Consider the following 19,844-nt stretch of genomic DNA (forward strand, 5'->3'; position numbering starts at 1 on the left):
TCTTTCTTTCTTTCTTTCTTTCTTTCTTTCTTTCTTTCTTTCTTCTTTCTTTCTTTCTTTTTCTTTCTTTCTTTCTTTCTTTTCTTTCTTTTCTTTCTTTCTTTCTTTCTTTTTTCTTTTTCTTTCTTTCTTTCTCTTTCTTTCTTTTTCTTTCTTTCTCTCTCTTTCTTTCTTTCTCTCTCTTTCTCTCTTTCTTCTTTCTCTCTCTCTCTTTCTTCTCTTTCTTGTTTTGAGACGGAGTCTTGCTCTGTCGCCCAGGCTGGAGTGCAGTGGCACAATCTCGAGTCACTGCAACCTTTGCCTCCTGGGTTCAAGCTATTCTCCCTCAGCCTCCCAAGTAGTTGGGATTACAGGCACTGGCGCACCACCGGGCCTGGCTCTTTTTCTTTTTTTCCCTAGAGACAAGATTTCACCATATTGGCCAGGCTGGTCTCAAACTCCTGGCCTCAAGTGATACACCCATCCTCGCCTCCCAAAGTGCTGGGATTATAGGCATGAGCCACCGCACCCAGCCATAATTTTATACACTTTCAATACTTTTATTTTATGGGTCTGGGCAATGATTTTTTGTATTTGACCACAAAAGTTCAGGCAACAAAAACAAAAATAGATAAATGAGATTGCATGGAGGCTAGTCGTGGTGGATCACTCCTGTAAGCCCAATACTTTATGAAGCAGAGGTGGAAGGATAGCTTGAGCCCAGGAATTCCAGACCACCCTGGGCAACACAGTGAAACCCCGTCTCTACAAAAAATACAAAAATTAACCGGGCATGGTGGTGCACACCTGTAGTCCCAGCTACTCAGGAGGCTGAGGTAGGAGGATCGCTTGAGCCTGGGAGGTTGAAGCTGCAGTGAGCCGTGATCGTGCCACTGCACTCCAGCCTGGGCAACAAAGTGAAACTCTGTCTTAATAATAATAATAATAATAATAATAATAATAATAATAATGAGACCGGGGTGGCTCACACCTGTAATCCCAGAACTTTGGGAGGCTGAGGAGGGTGGATCACTTGAGGCCAGGAGTTCCAGACCAGCCTGGCCAATGTGGTGAAATCCCGTCTCTACTAAAAATACAAAAATTTGCTGGGTGTGGCGGTGTGTGCCTGTAGTCCCAGCTACTCAGGAGGCTGAGGCAGGATTGCTTGAGCCTGGGAGGCAGAGGTTGTAGTGAGCCTAGAGTGTGCCACCACACTCCAGCCTGGGCGACAGGAGTGAAACCCTGTTGAGAGAGAGAGAGAGAGAGAGAGAGATTGCATCAAACCAAAAAGCTTCTGCACAGCAAAGGAAACATTAACAGAGTGAAGAGGCAACCTACGAATTGGGAGAAAATATTGAAGACCTAGAGGATTTTTTTCCTCCCTCCTCACCTTTCTCTTCTCTAAACCCCAGCCAGACTGAAAGCATAGAAGCAGTCCAGACTGCCAAGTAATGCTCACAATGAGATGCATCCTTTTTATTGTCTAAGATTTTTTCAAAATCCATCATTTCTGATTAATTACTATATGCTAGTTACTGTGCTAATAACTGCATATATTCTCTCTAATCCTCAGACCATTGCTATAAGGTAGAAGCTAGTATTATACGCATTTTCAGAGAAATGAAACTAAGGCATAGAGAGGATAAGTAACTTTCCCAAATCACGCAACCAGGATTTGAAACCAGGTCTCTGTAACTACAAATCCCAAGCTCTTAGTCATAATATTCTCTAATGACTTCCCTAATGACTTTGCAATAAAGGGATTTAATCTTTGAGTTGATATAATTAACTGATATAACTGGTTATACTAATTTACATTAAGCCATCGCCTCTCATTGCTACCTTAATATGAATTCTTTCTTCAGATTAGGCCAAACATGAAACAATGTCCAGAGGGAACTGAGAGAAGGACTGGGGAATTATTATGAGGAACAAGGGAGTTTGGAGCCATAAGCATAGTAAAAGCTGGGATTATGGGCCACAGTCCTGGGTGGCAGTCCTATCAGGGCACGATAGGGGCAATTGCAGCCTGTGGATGAGGATGGGAAGAGGACTGGGCAGGGAGTCAGCAGAGATCAGTTTTAGTCTCAGCTCTGTCATTAACAAGCTGTTTAAGCTTGAATGAATTACTTGACTTCTCTGAATTTCAATTTTATCATCTGTCATTGAGATGGTTAGAGTATTAGAGGACATACACAGGTGATCTGTGGTCTGAGTGAGGCCAGTAGACATGTTTTGTTTGGATAGCTCAATATAAAACAGTTTTTTATTTTAAACACCTTTAGGCAAGATATGTACTCACTAGATCAGCACAGGCTCCATCTCTCTCTCTCTGCTTCACCTCAAGGCGGTCTCACTCATTTAGTTCACTGCCAGCTCCTACAGTCATTTTAGGTTTTGACCACTGCCCTGGTCACAGCTTCTTGAAGAGACGTTCAGCCCTAATTACATTCATTACAAATAAAACTACATCTGCCCAAGGGGATCTAGCCTACTAGAGTGGGAGAGTACTGGATGAAGAATCAGAAAGGCCTGAGTTCTAGGCCTGCAGCTGACACACAAAACTGAGTGATCTCAGGTAAATCAGCTAACTTCTTGGATTTCTGATTTTGTTTGCTCCTCTATGCAATATCATGCTCTGCTATGCTTACATAGTTGTTGTGGAAATCAAATACAGGTTGAGTGTCCCTAATCTGAAAATTGCAAATCTGAAATACTCCAAAATCTAAAACTTTTTGAGTGCCAACATGACGCTCAAAGGATATTCTCATTGGAGCATTTTGGAGGTAGGCTTTTCAAATTAGGGATGCTCAGCTGGTTAAAGTACCTGCAAATATCCAGAAATCTAAAAAATCCAAAATCTGAAACACTTCTTGTCCCAAGGATTTTAGATAAGGGCTACCCAACTTGTAGTATAAATAATGTATTAGTCGGAGTTCTTCAGAGAAACAGAACCAACAGGAGATAGATATCTATCTATATCTATATATCTACGTCTATATCTATTTCTATCTCTACCAATAAGCTTCTTTAACAGACTTTAAGGCAAATTTTCTTATTTCTGGCCGGGCACAGTGGCTCATGCCTGTAATCCCAGCACTTCGGGAGGCAGAGGCGGGTGGATTGTTTGAGTTCAGAAGTTGAAGACCAGCCTGGGCACCATGGTGAAACTCTGTTGCTAACAAAAAACAAAAAACAAATAAATAACCAGGAGTGGTGGCACATCCCTGTAGTCCCCAGGAGGCTGAGGCACGAGAAGAATCACTTGAGCCTGGGAGGTGGAGGTTGCAGTGAGCCGAGATTGTGCCATTGCACTTCAGCCTGGGCGACAGAGTGAGACCCTGCCAAAAAACAAACAAAAAACACCAAGAAAGAATGTGTGTTTGCAGGAGTCCTTGATATTTCTTGTACTTACAACTTTTAAACTGATGTCTTTATTATTTTTTTCTTTTTCTGAGATGGGGTCTCACTCTGTCATCCAGGCTGGAGTGCAGTGCCCCAATCTCGGCTTATTGCAGCCTCCTACTCTGGGTTCAAGTGATTCTCCTGCCTCAGCCTCCCAAGTGGCTGGGAGTACAGGCACAAGCCACCACGCCCTGGTCATTTTTGTAATTTTTTTTTTAGGCAGGTTCTCACTCTGTCGCCCAGGCTGGAGTGCAGTGGCACAATCTCTGCTCACTGCAACCTCTGACTCCCGGGCTTAAGTGATCCTCCCACCTCAGCCTCCCAAGTAGCTGGGACTGCAGGTGTGCACCGCCATGCTCAGCTAATTTTGTATTATTATTGTGTGTGTGTGTGTGTGTGTGTGTGTGTGTGTAAACAACATTTTGCCATGTTGCCCAGGCTGGTTTCCAATTCCAGGGCTCAAGCGATCCACCCACCTCGGCTTCCCAGAGCGCTGGGATTACAGCCATGAGCCACCGAGCCGACTGACCTTTTTTTTTTGATGTGTGTGTGTGTGTGTGTGTGTTTTACCATTCAAGTTATGAGAATGTCTCGTTTTATCCTCCTTCCCTAAAAGTCTGGAATTTTTCAGTACTGTTTTTAATTACAGGAATACATCATGAAATATAGCAGAAATGGCACAGGCTCTCAAGGAGCTCATGATTTAGTACTAGGGGATAACCATGTAAACAATTGAAAATCAGTTTGATTAAACTGGTGGTAGAGCTATATTCAGGGTGGAGTAGGAACACACAGGGAAGGGGTCCTTCTTCTGTGAAGGGAGGAGGCTCCCTGGAGGGAAAGAGAAGGCTTACTAGAGAGTATTGAAGGCCTGACTCTTCACTAGGCAGACGGAGGGGAGAAGGCCCAATGGAAGGAGAGAGAATAAGACTTGCAAGGACACAGGGCTGTGAGAGCAGAGTGGCCTTTGGAGGTTCCTGGGCATAGAGGCCTTTGGGGACGCAGTAAGGGGTCTGGATTGTATTCCAGCAACAGTGGGAGCCACTGAGGGACTTTAAGTGGAGAGGGGTGAGGGAAATGTTACAGATTCAGGATTAGCTCCTAAATCAATCTTCATTTAATTTAATTTGATTTTTTTTTTAGATGAAGTCTCACTCCGTTGCCCAGGCTGGAGTGTAGTGGTGCGATCTCGGCTCACTGCAACCTCCAATTCTCAGGTTCAAGTGATTCTCCTGCCTCATCCTCCCAAGTAGCTTGGACTACAGGAGCAAGCGACCACACCTGGCTAATGTTTCCCTTTTTTTTTTTTTTTTTTGTATTTTTAGCAGAGACGGAGTTTCACCATGTTGGCCAACTTGGTCTAGAACTCCTGACCTCAAGTGATCCACCTGCCTGGGCCTCCCAAAGTGTTGGAATTACAGGCGTGAGCCACCGTGCCTGGCCTTAAATCAATCATTTCTATCTTCTCTGTGAAGAATCAATTGAAAATAAGATCAAGCTTGGAGGCAAGGAGATCATATTTGCAGACCACATTCTGCAAATATTCTGCAAATATCTACATAAGCTATGCTACAGCAGTGGCTACTCAAAGTGCATCACCTGGGATCATGTTAAATAAACAGAATTTTAGGACTCACTGCACACCTGCCAAGTCTGAATCTGCATTATAACAAGATCCCAGGTGACTGGTGCCCATATTAAAGTTTGAGAGTCATTGGCCAAGACTAAATGGGGATGGAGAGGAAGCTATAGATATGGGAGAGTTATTAAGATGGGATCAACAGGATTTACCCTCAGCTATATTGATCTTTTAAAAATTACCTTATTTCTCCATTTGCTGACTTCCCCATTTTTTGGAGAACTAGAGTTCCAACTGACTGCACACTCTCCTGGGTTGGGTTCCCACCACAGCTGAGAAGCTGATCTTCTCTTTGGGTCTGGAGCTGCCTGGAGACAAAAAATTGGTTTCTTTTCAGGAGCCCCGGTAGATGACCCCTTATGCAGCTCAAAATCAATAAAATGTAAAATAAAACCATGTAGGATAATTCTACTTTTTTTTAATCTGTGTTCTCTTGATTTTACAATCTAGTATACATACATAAGCACACACATTTTTTGGCTCAAACATTTGAAAGTGAGGCAGGAGAACAGGGTCTGGAGGCAAGGAACCTAAGGCCATTTCACGCTGGCTTCCTAGTACTAAACAGAAAGGAAAAGTATACCTTGAGCAGTATGGCCATTTTCACGATACTGATTCTTCCTATCCATGAGCATGGAATGTTCTTCCATTTGTTTGTGTCTTCTTTTATTTCGTTGAGCAGTGGTTTGTAGTTCTCCTTGAAGAGGTCCTAAAAAAAAGAAAGGAAAAGTATAACTTTCTACACCTAAGTAACAAAAGTACCAGAGACTACTCCCTTTGCAAACCTCTACCTTTTCTGCACGGCAGATGGGAAATTGAAAGTATCTCTGATTGGTCGCTGTTTGCAACCAATCAGACGTTTACATAGGAGTGTAACTTTCTAACTGTACTTCAGCCTCTGATTGTGAGCCAAGTCTTCATTTGCATAGAAGTGCAACTTTATAATTTCACTTCAGTCTCTGATTGCAGGCCACCACTCTATTTAAATGAGGTGAGCACCAAGTGGCCAATGGGAAACCTCTAAAGGGTATTTGCACCAGAGAAGATTCTGTATTTGGGCCCTTGAGCCACTGCTTGGGCCTGCTCCTACACTGTGGAGTATACTTTTGTTTTCAGTAAATCTCTGCTTTTGTTGCTTCATTCTTTTCTTACTTTGTGCGTTTTGTCCAATTATTTGTTCAAAACACCAAGAACCTGGACACCCTCCACTGGTAACAAAAGTATGTGTTAAGAACTGTGAGGGTCTGAGGTTTTACCCTATTTGAAAACCCACAAGTTAGGCCAGGCAGGGTGGCTCACACCTGTAATCCCAGCACTGTGGGAGGCCGAGGCGGGCGGATCACTTGAGGTCAGGAGTTAGAGACCAGCCTGGTCAACATGGTCAAACCCCGTCTCTACAAAAAATACAAAAATTATCCAGGTGTGGTGGCTCCAGCCTGTAGTCCCAGCTACTCGGGAGGCTGAGGCAGGAGAATCGCTTGAACCTGGGAGGCAGAGGTTGCAGTGAGCTGAGATCATGCCACGCCACCGCACTACAGCCTGAGCGACAGAGTGAAACAGTGTCTTTGTAACAGAGTCGAACAGTAAAAACTAAAACTGACCCTACACAATTATAAAAACACCAACAACAGAAAAACTGGCCCCATTCCTTGGCAGTTCCACTTCAACTCCCAACAGTTTGGAGTATAGCAGTAGTTCAGTCTTCTTCCTAGACACAAACAACATTATGTGTAGTTTTACCTAATCCAAACACGTATTATTTTTTCTTTAAAAAGTTATACATGTGTATATATGTATAGTTTTATAATTAACTTTTTTATTACTTAACAACTTTAATCTTATTTTCATGACAGCTCATATAGATTCTTGTTAAAAGTGCCTGTGACTGTGTTGTATAAAACAAGTCTTCTGGCCAGGCACGGTGGCTCACGCCAGGCTCAAGTGATTCTCATTCCTCAACCTCCCAAGTAGCTGGGATTACAGGTGTGCACCACCATGCCTGGCTAATTTTTGTATTTTTAGTAGAAAGGGGGTTTCACCGTGTTGGCCAGGCTGGTCTTGAACTCCTGGCCTCATGTGATCCTCCTGTTTCAGCCTCCCAAAGTGCTAGGATTACAGGCGTGAGCCACCATGCCCGGCCTGGTTCACCATCTTACATTACCATCAGCAATGCGTGAGGTTTCCCATTACTTCACACCCTTGCTAATATTTTGTGCTGTCAGTCTTTTTGGTTTTAGCCATTCTAGAGGGTATGAAATGGCATTTCACAGCAGTTTTAGTTTGTATTTACCTGATATTTAATAATGCTGATGAGCTTTTCATGTGTTTATTGTCCTTTCATAGGCCTTTGTTTTTAATGTGTCTATTCAAGTATTTTGTCTATTTTTCTATTAAGTTTCTGTATTTTGTTCTTTGTCAGTTATATGTATTGTGAATATTTTTTTCCCAGTTTGTGGCTTGACTGTTCATTTTCTTTTTTCTTTTTCTTTTTTTTTTTTTTTAAATATTTACCACACAGTAGCTTTAGAGTAAGTGTTGAATACAGGCAGTGTGAATCACCCAAAGTTTTTCTTTTTTAAGTTTGTTTTGTTTAGGTCTTTTGCATTTTCAAATAAATTTAGAATCAGCTTGTCAATTTCTATAAAAGAAATTGACTGGGATTGTAAATGGGACTGCATGAAATCCAGAGATCAATTTAAGAGTTTGACATCCTAACAGTATTGATTCTTCCAACCCATCAACATGATATATCTCTCCATTTATTTAGGCCTTCTTTAATTTCTTTCAGCAATGTGTTCTATTTTTCAGCCAAGAGATCTTGAACTGCTCTCATTATACTTTTTCTGAGTGTTTGAAATTTTTTTAATTTTATAAATAATAATGTGTTTCAAATTTTCTTTTCCCAGTTTTTCATTGCCAATATACAATTTGTTTTGTATGTCAACCTTTTATCTCATAACCTTGCTTAATTTGCTTATTAGTTCTAGTATTTCTTTTGTAGATTCCTTAGCTTTTTTTCTGTACACAATTATGTTATCTGAAGAAAAAGTTTTACTTCATTTTTTTCCAGTTTCTATGTCTTTTATTTCTTTTTCTTGCTTTATTGCACTGGCTAGAACCTCCAGTATGATGCTGAATAAAAGTGATGAGAATGGACATCCTTGCTCTGTTACTAATTTCTAAAAGAATATTCTGGCTGCTGTGTAAAAAAAATGGTCAGTGAACAAGTAAAGGCTAAAGATATAAATTTGTGATTCATGAATATATAGATAGTATTTAAAGCATGAGCCCTGATGAGTAACGACATTTAAAGATTGGGAAATAACTTAAAATAAAAATAAACCGATAGCAGGACTGGAAAAAATGAAAAAGATGCTGCCAGGAGACCAGAAATAATAACGGATAATATTTATTGAATGTTTACTATTTACCACGACCTATTCTAAGCACTTTTCAAGTATTATCTTATTTACACTTTGCATGAGTAGAGGAAATGGGAAAGTAAAAGACACTGCAGGAGAAGCTTGAGGATGTGGGATATCACAGAAACAAACCAACAAAAAAGATTGTCCTAAGAATGAGAGAATGACTGACTTGAGGATATCACTGAGAAGCTAAATAAGGACAGAAGAATGTTCCTTGGACTTGCCAACATTGAAGCAAGAGCTTCAATAAAGTGGAGAGTCTGGAAGATGGGTTGGAGTGGGTTGAAGAGTGGATAGGAGGTGAAGAGGAAGAGGTAGTGTGAGTAGATAATTCTTTGGAGAAGTTGGGCTAAGAAGGGAGCAGGAAAAAAGTATCAGATGGAGAGGGCTGGGGGGTCAATGAAGGAATGTTCGTGCCCCTAGTGTTCCGGCCACACTATCCTTGTCCAGCTCTCCCACACTTGCCTTTGCCCACACTTTTCTTTCCATATGCCAAGTTCTATCTCCATCCTTCTCCACCTGGCAAACGCTTTTCCTTTAAGACCCATCTCAAGTACCCCCTTCCTCTGTGAAGACTTCACTAACAATCAGGGTAAAGTTAGCCACTTCCTCCATCATGCCCCTAGGTATCATGTACACACTTCTATTAGAGCACTCAGCACATTGATTTTAATGTAATTGTTTTATTTGCTGTGTTTTCCCTACTCTACTATGTCTTCCTCGAGGACCATGGGCAGATTTTACCCATTTCTGTTCATTCCCTTGTTAAAAATCCTCCACTGGAAATGGGTAACTGGCAATACAGGTGTGTTCTGGTTGTAAAAAGTCATCAAGCTCTACATTTACATTCAACACAAAGGTTTTTTTTTAATGTACAAAAAAATAAGTAATGTAAAAACTCTTTCCCTACCCCATTTATTGCAGGTTAAAATCCAATTACTGAGTACCTACTATGTTCCCAGCACTGTGCTAGGTTCTTAGATGATCCAAGCAGGCACCTTTGGCCTTCCTGTCCCTCTCCAGCCCTTGGTCTGTGCTGGCTGGAGTCTGAAGAAATCATAAACATGTTCTGCTCCAAGATAATTGGTTCCAGGATGGTCAGATCCTTGCTTGGCCCTGTAGGATACTTCACAAGGAGCTTGAAAATGCTGGATAAACAAAGGGGATGAATTTACAAATATTTTGGACTTCATGTTATCCTGTCAATATACTTCTGGAAAGTAGCAAAGTCTTTTGCAATAATACCTTAATATTTCACATTCTGCTTGTGAGCTATTATCCATATATTAATATTCCTGTTGGGCCATATGTCATTAACCAACAACCAGCAAAGTTCTGAGAAACTGATCTTTGAACCAATGTGATGGAATGTTCTACCTACTTTATAAAGGCTCAAAATAAATTTTTCATATGTTTATCCAAAAAGTTAAAAAAGCAAACATCTTATTTCTTCATTTTTAGTATTGGAGTGTATTACTTACACTTAATCTGTGTTTAGCAATCTGAAATAGGGCCTTAAGAGTGTTTGAATTCCTGGACCTCTTTCACATTTCTGGACTTGAGTTGAGTGAGATGAACACACTGCAACAGTAGCAATCTGCAAACAGGGAAAATCAACCCATATTTAGCAATTGAAATAGGAATATGGCTTGTGTAACATTCCAGTTTTGAAGTTTAGCCTTGGCTAAATTGTCTGACTTCAGCTAAATTGCTCAACCTTCCTGAGTCTTAGGATCTCCATCTTATAAAATGGAAATACTATAGTCTGTAAGATTAGCAATGAGAAGGAATATACTAATAATTGTAGAGCTTTTTGCTTGGAGAAAGTATGATTACTCATATGAATCGCTTTATCTGAAGGAAAGATAATAATTCTGCCCTCCAATTACAGAACCTTCTGAGGTGTTCTCATGTAGAAGTCCTTAAGAAGACACAGGAACTTGTACATTTAAAATGGGTGTTGATGGTGTGTAAATATACTTCACAAAAGCTGCTTTTGAAAAAAGACATAGGTCCATTGGAGCACAATGTCTCCAATCTAATAGAACCCACTAAAGAAACTTCTGTCAGGTTCCTATGCCAGGAAAATCTGCACTCGTCCTGAGCAAAACTATGGTTTATCTTTTTTTAATTTTATTTTTTATTTATTAAATTTATTTATTTTGAGACAGAGCCCAGGCTAGAGTGCAGCAGCACAGTCTCAGCTCACTGCAACCTCTGCTACTGGGTTCAAGCGATTCTCTTGCCTCAGCCTCCTGAGTAGCTGGGACTATAGGTGCGTGCCACCATGCCGGGCTAATTTTTTGTATTTTTAGTAGAGAGGGGGTTTCACCATGTTACCCAGGCTGGCCTTGTTCTCCTAACCTTGTGATCCGCCTGCCTCGGCCTCCCAAAGTGCTGGAATTACAGGCGTGAGCCACCGCGCCCAGACTGGTTTATCTTATACACAAGACAAACTTGATCTTGCTTCCTTCTTTCCTTTGTCCACCAGGAAGCCCAGAGGCAGGTTTGTAATTCACTTATGGCATTCCAGCATACTGTTTTAACTTTACTTTTTATTTCACTTAATTTTCCTTCCTATATTTTCCCTTGGTCATGAATTTTATCTATTGATTATTTTTTATCCTGTTACATTACACAGGTTGGTGTAACCCACTTCACATCCTCTTTGGAAGGAGGCAGTATGTAACCGACCAAACCACTACCTTTGGTTACTTATTAATTAACAGGAAGGCAGGATGAACATAACAAATGCTACTCCATGTACAAAATTGCTGCTAACCATTGCTGCTAACCATTTTAGAGACAGTGATGGGGAATGGACTCAGGCTCCACTTGACTTACTAGGTTACTTGGCCATAACAATCTCCATGTGCAGATAATGACTGTATGTAAATATCCAATTAAATATCTTTGAAATTTGTAAGGCCAAGGCTAATTTATTATGCTTTGAGACACTTATTTCTCATGGACACTCTGTACCCATCTGCCCAGCAAGAAAGAGACACTCTGGAACAGAAGGTCAAGCAATAGGTGATGGTAGGCAACATTTCCCTTTTCTCAGTGCACTCAAGAATTCCACTGCTCACCATGAGCTGGAAGACTCCAAAGAAGCTGGCTGTTATCTGTCTCTCCAACCTCCTGTCCTTCCACTCTCTCTCTTGATCCACAGGCCACCATCACCTCCTTTCTGGAAATGTCTGGCTTTTCCCCATCATAGAGACTTTAGATTCCTTTGTTCCTTCTGCTTGGAATGTCCTTTTTCCAGCTCTGGGTTCAGGCGATCCTTTCTCATCCATGAGGCCTCAGCTGACACAGCACCTCCTAGGAGAGGCCTCCTCTGACCACCCTTTGTTTCTTTCCTCATAACCCGCAATTAGATTATTTATTTGTCTACTTGTTTTTACTCTGCCTCCTTCACTAGACTGAAACCTTCTCAGGGCAAGCCTATCTTATTCATATGAAGAATATTGAATCTCCATAGTGGTGCCTCCACAGGGACTCTTACCATCTCCTCCTGCTTATTTCCACTATAGCTCTAATCACAGCCTGAAAGCTGCTTTCTTTGAGTTCTTGGTTATGGCCTGGCTCTCCCTACTAGACTGTGAGCTACATGAGGGCACGAACCAGGTCTCCCTGGCTCACTTCTATATCCCCAGTACCCAGCCCAGACCCTGACGCTGGATCGATGACAGAGCCTTAGCTTTTACATTTAGGGCAAGCACCATGGTCACCTCTTCCTGGGTGAAATCACTTGCTTTTAACTGTTTAATCTAGAATTACGGTGGCACTGGCTGCTGGTTCCAAAGGAAGAAGAATGAAGGAGAAATGATCTTTCTATTCCTGTTATGCATCTAAATCATGGAGGATTTCAGCACAACTTTTGAATGGTATTGTAGGAATGCAGAAGTGCATAAGCAAATGTTTAGGTGACTGGAAAACTCTCTGTGTGATTTAGCAGCTGCAATATTGAGAAACATTTTTTATGCCTTGTGTGCACTGTGAAAAGGCAAATGGCCTCTCATTTTTGAGCATTCTCCAAACTCTTAATTTAAAAAACCTTTTTCATATTTTAAAAGTATCAATAAAACCAAACCATGTAACACAGGCTACATTGACTAGCTTAGAAATTCCAGTGGTTATCAGGAAATAACAGGGTTAACTGCTACAAGTTGGAGGAAAGTAGTAGAGTCCACAATTTTGAAGGAGTATTGTCAGAGGTGGAGCAGCTGCTGAGAGTTGTGGCAGAGTGGATCTGGCTGGGGATATTGAGAAATCAACGTGGGCCAGAGAGGAGGGAGATATGGGAACCAAATCGAGTCTCCACCTTGCATCCTATTTCTCCTAATATGATTCATATCTTCCTCCCCTGCATCTGGCTTCTTGCCTTGGTAGCTTGTCTTTATGCAGTTAACAGATAGGTTTTTATTTTATGGATACGATATCGTGCCATGCTAATGTAATAACACGTAAGCTTAAATGTCTAGGGAGTGTAACCACTACACATGGATGAATTAATTTTGTCTATTATCAGCCTAGCAATTGCTGAGCTGATGAGGTTTATTGTAAAAATCTTGACTTGCTTATGTCCCTTACCAGCAGAACATCTGCTTGGAAGTTCAAACTTCAGAGTTCCAAGAGGATTCAGGAAGTGGGCTTGCAGCCTAAATATACATTCAGTTGTTTTCAGCTAGAGGGTAACCAACATCTTTCTTATTTTCTTTCTTTCTTTTTTTATTTTGAGACGAGGTCTCACTCTGTCATTCAGGCTGGAGTGCAGGGGCAACATCATGGCTCACTGCAAGCTCCACCTCCCGAGCTTGAGCAATCCGCCCACGTAGCTGGGTCTACAGACATTACACAGGTGCGTGCCACCATGACCTGCTAATTTTTGTATTTTTTTTGTTGAGAGGGGGGTCTCACCATGTTGCCCAGGCTGGTCTCAAACTCATAGGCTCAAATGTTCCCCCCACCTCGTCCTCCCAAACTGCTGGAATCACAGGTGTGAACCACTGCACCAGGCCTCTCTTTCTTATTTTCTAGTATTTCAGTGCAGAACTCCCTTAACACTACTTATAGACAGTTGTACAACTTGGCGTGTTACTTCTCAGGCACTTAGCCTCTTGAAGTATCTGTTTATCTAATTCCACCTAAGCCTGTGGTGATTTTGTACAAAATTCTGCCAAAACACTTTGCATGAAAAATATTCAGATCATGGTTTTTCAATTATGAATCAGATTGGGGCCTGTTTGCTAAAGATAACGAGAATGGAATCTTGGAAACACTAAACACTTAGGTCCAAATAAAACAAGCCCTCCCCACTATCCCCTCTAACCACATACTTGGGAATCTGCACATCAGCATTACAGATTTTATCTGTGCTCCTCAGGAAACTATCACCACGCTTCCCATGAGATGAAGTGGGTCCCCCTCCCTATTCTGTTTTGTTTGGGGAAAGTGGAGACAAGAGTGGCATGGCTATTATTTTGTTGCCATATAAGGAATCATTCTTTTTATTAATAAGCATCACTTTAGGAATCAGAAAAAAATGCAATTTAGCCTTGTAGAAACACGTCAAGATTTATTCACTTATTCACTCAACAAATATTTGTCCACCTTCTATAGGTACCAGGCACTGTGCTAGATGCTGGGGATATGGCAATGAACAAAATAGACAAGGTCTCTACTCTAAGAGATTACATTCTAATGAGACTCTTAACAGAAAAGGGTCTCCGTGGATAGTTCAGACCCTTATTATCTCGTCAGGACTATAACACTATCCTTCTAGTTATTGTTCTACCCTCTCCTGGTCAACCTTGGCAACACATTCAGCGTTAGATTTTTTAAATAATTGCATAATTTAAAATATGTATTAATAGAATACATTTATATAATACAAAACAAATAATTCAGAATCGAAAGTCATATAATAAAAAACCACAGCCCAGGCATGATGGCTTATGCCTGTAATCCCAGCACTTTGGGAGGCCGAGATGGGTGGATCACCTGAGGTCAGGAGTTCGAGACCAGCCTGGACACCATGGTGAAACCCCGTCTCTACTAAAAATACAAAATTAGCCAGACATGGTGGCAGGCGCCTGTAATCCCAGCTATTTGGGAGGCTGAGGCAGGAGAATCGCTTGAACCCGGGAGGCAGAGGTTGCAGTGAGCCGAGATCAAGCCATTGCACCCCAGCCTGGGTGACAAGAGTGAAACTCTGTTTCAAAAAAAAAAAAAACAAAAAGAAAAACCACAGTCCCCCTACCCACCCTTTACCATACCCTAGTTCTGCTCCACAAAAGCAGCCACTTAAATACTTCTAGCTGTTTCTTAATTGTAATTATGACCACATTCCTTTACAGTATGATTTTATTGCTGTTTCTAGATTCATCCATTTCAGACACCATCTATTGACTTCTTGTTTTGCTAGAAGAGCACTAGAGAGATGAAGATCTACCAATTTTACACTATATAGTTGTGTTTTAAAATAAAACAAGTGTATTTACACTATTACAACTATGTTAACAACACTTATTGTGGAGCTGTCAAGTAATACACTATGCTTATTTTTCTTTTCTTTTCTGTTGCCTAGGCTGGAGTACAGCGTCACAATCTCGGCTCACTGCAAACTCTGCCTCCTGGGTTCAAGCAATTCTCCTGCCTCAGCCTCCCAGGCAGCTGGGGTTACAGGCACACGATGCCACGCCCGGCTAACTTTTTTTCTATTTTTAGTAGAGACGGGGTTTCACCACATTGGCCAAACTGGTCTTGAACTCCTGACCTCGTGATCTGCCCGCTTTGGCCTCTTTTCTTGTCATATATATTTTTCCTGGAACCTCTAATTACCTTTAGCTTTGTTTTGTTTATCTATCGTTCACTTATCATAAATTCTTTACAGCTTCTCCATATTCTATTGAGTCCCCCTTTGCTTCTTCAGACATGACCTTTCTTTTTTTCTTTTCTTTTATTGAGACGGAGTCTCGCTCTGTTGCTCAGGCTGGAGTGCAGTGGCACGATCTCGGCTCACTGCAACCTCCGCCTCCCAGGTTCAAGCGATTCTCCTGCCTCAGCCTCCTGAGCAGTTGGTATTACAGGTGCACGCCACCACACCCGGCTAATTTTTGTATTTTTAGTAGAGACGGGGTTTCACCATGTTGGTCAGGCTGGTCTCAAACTCCTGACCTTGTGATCAGCCCCCCTCAGCCTCCCAAAGTGCTGGGATTACAGGTGTGAGCCACCTTTCCTGGCCCAGACATGCTCTTTCTGGGGCCTAGCATCTTCCTATGCCAATCTCGACTGCTTGCTCTCTAGGTCTGTTGCACACACACACTTGCCATCCTGATCCTGTCCCATGCCACTCTCCAAGATTGGGTCCAGTTTCCTGAACCCCAATTGTTCTCTAGACTTGTTTTATTCCCTTGTTTTGCTACAGCATATCATCCAGTAGTCTCTAAGTAGGATGCACAAGAGAGAAAGTTTCTGATCTCTTGTATTTGTGAAAAGGGTCTTTAACCTCACACTTGATGAGTATTGTAGTTGGGAATGGAATTCTGGGTTGAAGATGATTCCTCTCACATTTTTATAGCATTGCTCAGTTATCTTGTAGCATTTAGCATTGCTCTTGAGAGGCCTGATACTATTCGGATTCTCCTTTGTATGTTGTGTGACTGATTCTCTGGAGGGTTTTAAGATCTTCTCTCAATCCCTGTTGTTTTGGCATTTCAGCCTCTTCTGTGCCTGGTGTCTTCAAGTCATGAGCCTCTCAAATTCATGTGCTCAGGTATCTCGTTTGAGGAGATGTATAGTGAGCACCATGTGATTCAGGACGAGGGTGGGAGTGAAGGTAGGGTAGGGGATGAGGGTGTTGTCTGAAGCACAGCTCTGCTCATGTAACTCCTCTGCTCAGAAGCCTTCCTGTTTATCTCTTGCCTAGTGAGATAAGTCCAAACTTTTTAGCATGGCATTCAATGCCCTCTAGGATACGGCCTAACCTACCTGCACTGCTTTAGGGGGTTACTACACTTCAGTTATTACCTCCGGGCCAACTAGAGTACTTGACACTTCCTAAACACAATAGGTGCATCTCACTTCCATTGCTCTTCCTGTGCATTGCCACCCCATCCTGCCCTAACCACCTCACACAGCTGGAATTGCCTTTCTCACTGACCTGTACCTGTCAAAGTCCCGCTACCCTCCAAAGTCCCAAAAGGTACTTCCTCCATTAAGAATTGACTTTATTCTCATCATAACTTTTGGTGCCTCCTTGGGCTCAGTCTTGGCTTTCTTCCATGTGTTCTAGTTATTGATACACACAACCGTACTATAAACTCTGAGACAGTAGTGATATAAAATTTTGTTTTGGCTCCAATGGCACCTAGCACAGTGCATGGCATATAGTAGGTACTCTACCAATGCCTGTGAAATAAATACATCTTACATTTCTGTAAGTGTGGAAGAATACCATCACATTTTAACAGCTTTTTTGAGATATCATTCAAATACCGGACAATTCACCCATTTAAAAGGTACAGTTAGGCCAGGAGCGGTGGCTCATGCCTGACATCCTGAACTTTGGGAGGCCAAGGTGGGGGAATCACTTGAGCCCAGGAGATCAAGACTATCCTGGGAAACATAGTGAGACTCCATCTCTACAAAAATCAACAAAATTAGCCAGGCATGGTGGTACACACCTGTGGTGGCCCCAGCTACTCAGGAGGCTGAGGTGGGAGGATTGCTTGAGCTCAGGAGTTTGAAACTGCAGTGAATTATGATCATGCTACTGTACTCCAGCCTGGCGACAGAGTGAGACTCCTCAATAAATAAATAAATAAATAAAAAACATACAGTTTTTAGTATTCATAGAATTGTGCAACCATCACCAAAATCAATTTTGAACATTTTCATCACCCCAAAAGAAACTCTGTAGCCATTAGTAGGCATTCCCTATTTCCTACCAACTCTCTAGCCCTAAGTAAACAATAATCTACTTTCTGTATCTACAAATTAGCTTACCTGGTCATTTCACATAAATGGAACCATAAGTATGTAAGCTTTTAATGACTGGCTTCTTTCGCTTAGCATAATGTTTTCAAGGTTCACCCATGTTGTAGCTTGTATCAGTACTTCATTCCTTTTGCACTTGGAGATCCAGGTAGCCCAGCATTTGTTAAGGAGGCTATTCTTTCTTTCCCCATTGAATGGACTTGGCATCCATGTTGAAATCAGTTGATCACAGACTTATTGGTTCATTTTTTGACTCTCAATTCTATTCCATTGTTCTATATCTCTATCCTTATTCCAATAGCACACTGTTTTGATTACTGTAGCTTTGTGGTAAGTTTTGATATTTGGAAGTGTGAGTTCTCCAACTTCATTTTTCTTTTTCAATATTGTTTTGGCTATTCAGGGCCCCTCATAATTCCAGATGAATTTGAGGATTGGCTTTGCCATTTCTGCAAAAACTGCTATTGGAATTTTGATAGGGATTGTATTAAATTATGAATCAGTTTGGGGAATATAGGCATCTTAACAATATTAAATCTTTTGCACCATGAACATGGAACATGTTTCCATTTATTTAGGTCTTCTTTAGTTTCTTTGCACGATGTTTTGTACTTTTCAGAATAGAAGTTTTGCATCTTTTTTGTTAAATTTATTTCTAAGTAATTTACTCTTTTTGATACTATTGTAAACTTAGGTGTTTTCTTAATTTTATTTTCAGATTGTTACTATAACATTTTGAATAAGATACAAAAAAATCACCATGATCAATCAAAGTTTAAAATCAAAGGTTGTTAATATATATTTTTAGGTTGTTGTTTCAGGGCTTCCAGTGTTTTACAATGTCCAGCACAGCAACAAGGCTTTAAAAAATTATCCCATTAGTATGTTTTGGTAATGTGAAAACAATTGCCCTCACTAATGGATTTAAGATTATCATAAAAATTCTAAGCCAATACTATCATATCTGAGAAAAATTAACGTGAAACTGCTTACTTTAGTTGTTCCAGAAACATGTCTGCTAATAGTTAAGTATTTAATATGCTCCTTGGGTGACCGGGTATTTCCATAATTATAATTCTTTCTCTAAAAAACGTGGAAAATTCTTGGGTGTTGGCATTAAACGTCTCGTTTTCTTTAATGAACTGAAAATCAGATCCAATCAGATTAAAATTTTCTCAAGGACCAAGATCTGGACTCTGCAGTTAATGTTCTGGATGAGTTTTGGTTTTTGCAGTAGACGTAAATTCACACCAACTCCTCACCTAGAGAAGTCAGTCCTTCCATTTCTCTATTTTTCCATTAAGACATCACACTTAGCATAGTCCTCTCTTTGAATTGCTGGTTCTCCTTGCTTTATGCCTAATTAAATAATAAACAACTTTATCAAAATATCTAGTATATTATTGGCCAGAAATCAAGTATACAGTGAACATTTATTTTACTTGAAACAATATTTTTTATCTTAAAAAACGTTTTTATGCTAGTCAGGGTTTTAGAATGTTTACCCAGATTTTGTGTCAACTTTTAAAAAGAAATTTCATAGACGGGAGGCATTTGAGAAGTTGGAAAGAACCTTAGAAATCTAAGACAGGGGTCTGTGAGCCAAGTTCAGCCTGTAGACATGTTTTACTTGGCCCTGGTGGTATTTTAAAACTATTTAAATTAGTTGCCAACATTTACAAGTCATAAAAATCTGGATTTCTGCCTTTTCTTGAAAAAGTGGGTAAACCCGGCCATCTCAGGGCTACACTGCAGCATGGCACATACTGGGTGCATATGCACTCCATCCAGTTTCTCATATCAGGGTCCTCCTGTAGACTCACTTCCATCAGTTGCATGACCTGCTGACCCTGGGGGGCCCCTTTGCATCTGTGACTCCTGAGCTAACGTAATCCCCTTCTGAGGTTTTGAGACTGAGGTTTGGAAAAATCATTACTGCCCAAAGCTAGTCAACAGCTAATTAGTTGTCAATTTCTTTTTCTTTTCTTTTCTTTTCTTTTTTTTAATATTTATTTATTTATTCATTTATTTTGAGACAGGGTCTCACTCTGTTGCCCAGGCTGGAGTGCAGTGGTGCTGTTACAGCTCACTGCAGCCTTGACCTCCCCAGGCTCAGGTGATCCTCCCACTTCAGCCTCCTGAGTAGCTGGGACTACAGGCATGTGCCACTATGCCTGGCTAATTTTTTTTTTTTTTTTTTTTTTTTTGTAGCAAAAGGATTTCGTTTCTCCCTGTTACCCAGGCTGGTCGCGAACTCCTGGGCTCAAGCCATCTACCTGCCTCAGCCTCTCAGTGCTGGGATTACAGGCATAAGCCACTTTGCCCAGCCTAGTTGTCAATTTCTTCATAATGCCAAGAGTATTATTTACAAAACAGATAAAGTTAGAGGAGGG

At 41.0% G+C, this 19,844-nt stretch overlaps 1 long non-coding RNA gene across 1 annotated transcript; it reads right to left on the reverse strand.

Annotated features, from left to right (window-relative positions):
* Positions 1-220: 220 nt before the first annotated feature.
* On the reverse strand, positions 221-5,821 carry LOC134736049 (uncharacterized). The gene is made up of 3 exons (XR_010119755.1): positions 5,607-5,821; positions 5,206-5,331; positions 221-1,221 (listed from the first exon to the last, which is right to left on the reverse strand). It is a non-coding gene; the product is annotated as an uncharacterized lncRNA (long non-coding RNA).
* Positions 5,822-19,844: the final 14,023 nt, after the last annotated feature.

The sequence above is a fragment of the Symphalangus syndactylus genome, chromosome X, assembly GCF_028878055.3.
Source record: "Symphalangus syndactylus isolate Jambi chromosome X, NHGRI_mSymSyn1-v2.1_pri, whole genome shotgun sequence".
Lineage (NCBI taxonomy): Eukaryota > Metazoa > Chordata > Mammalia > Primates > Hylobatidae > Symphalangus > Symphalangus syndactylus.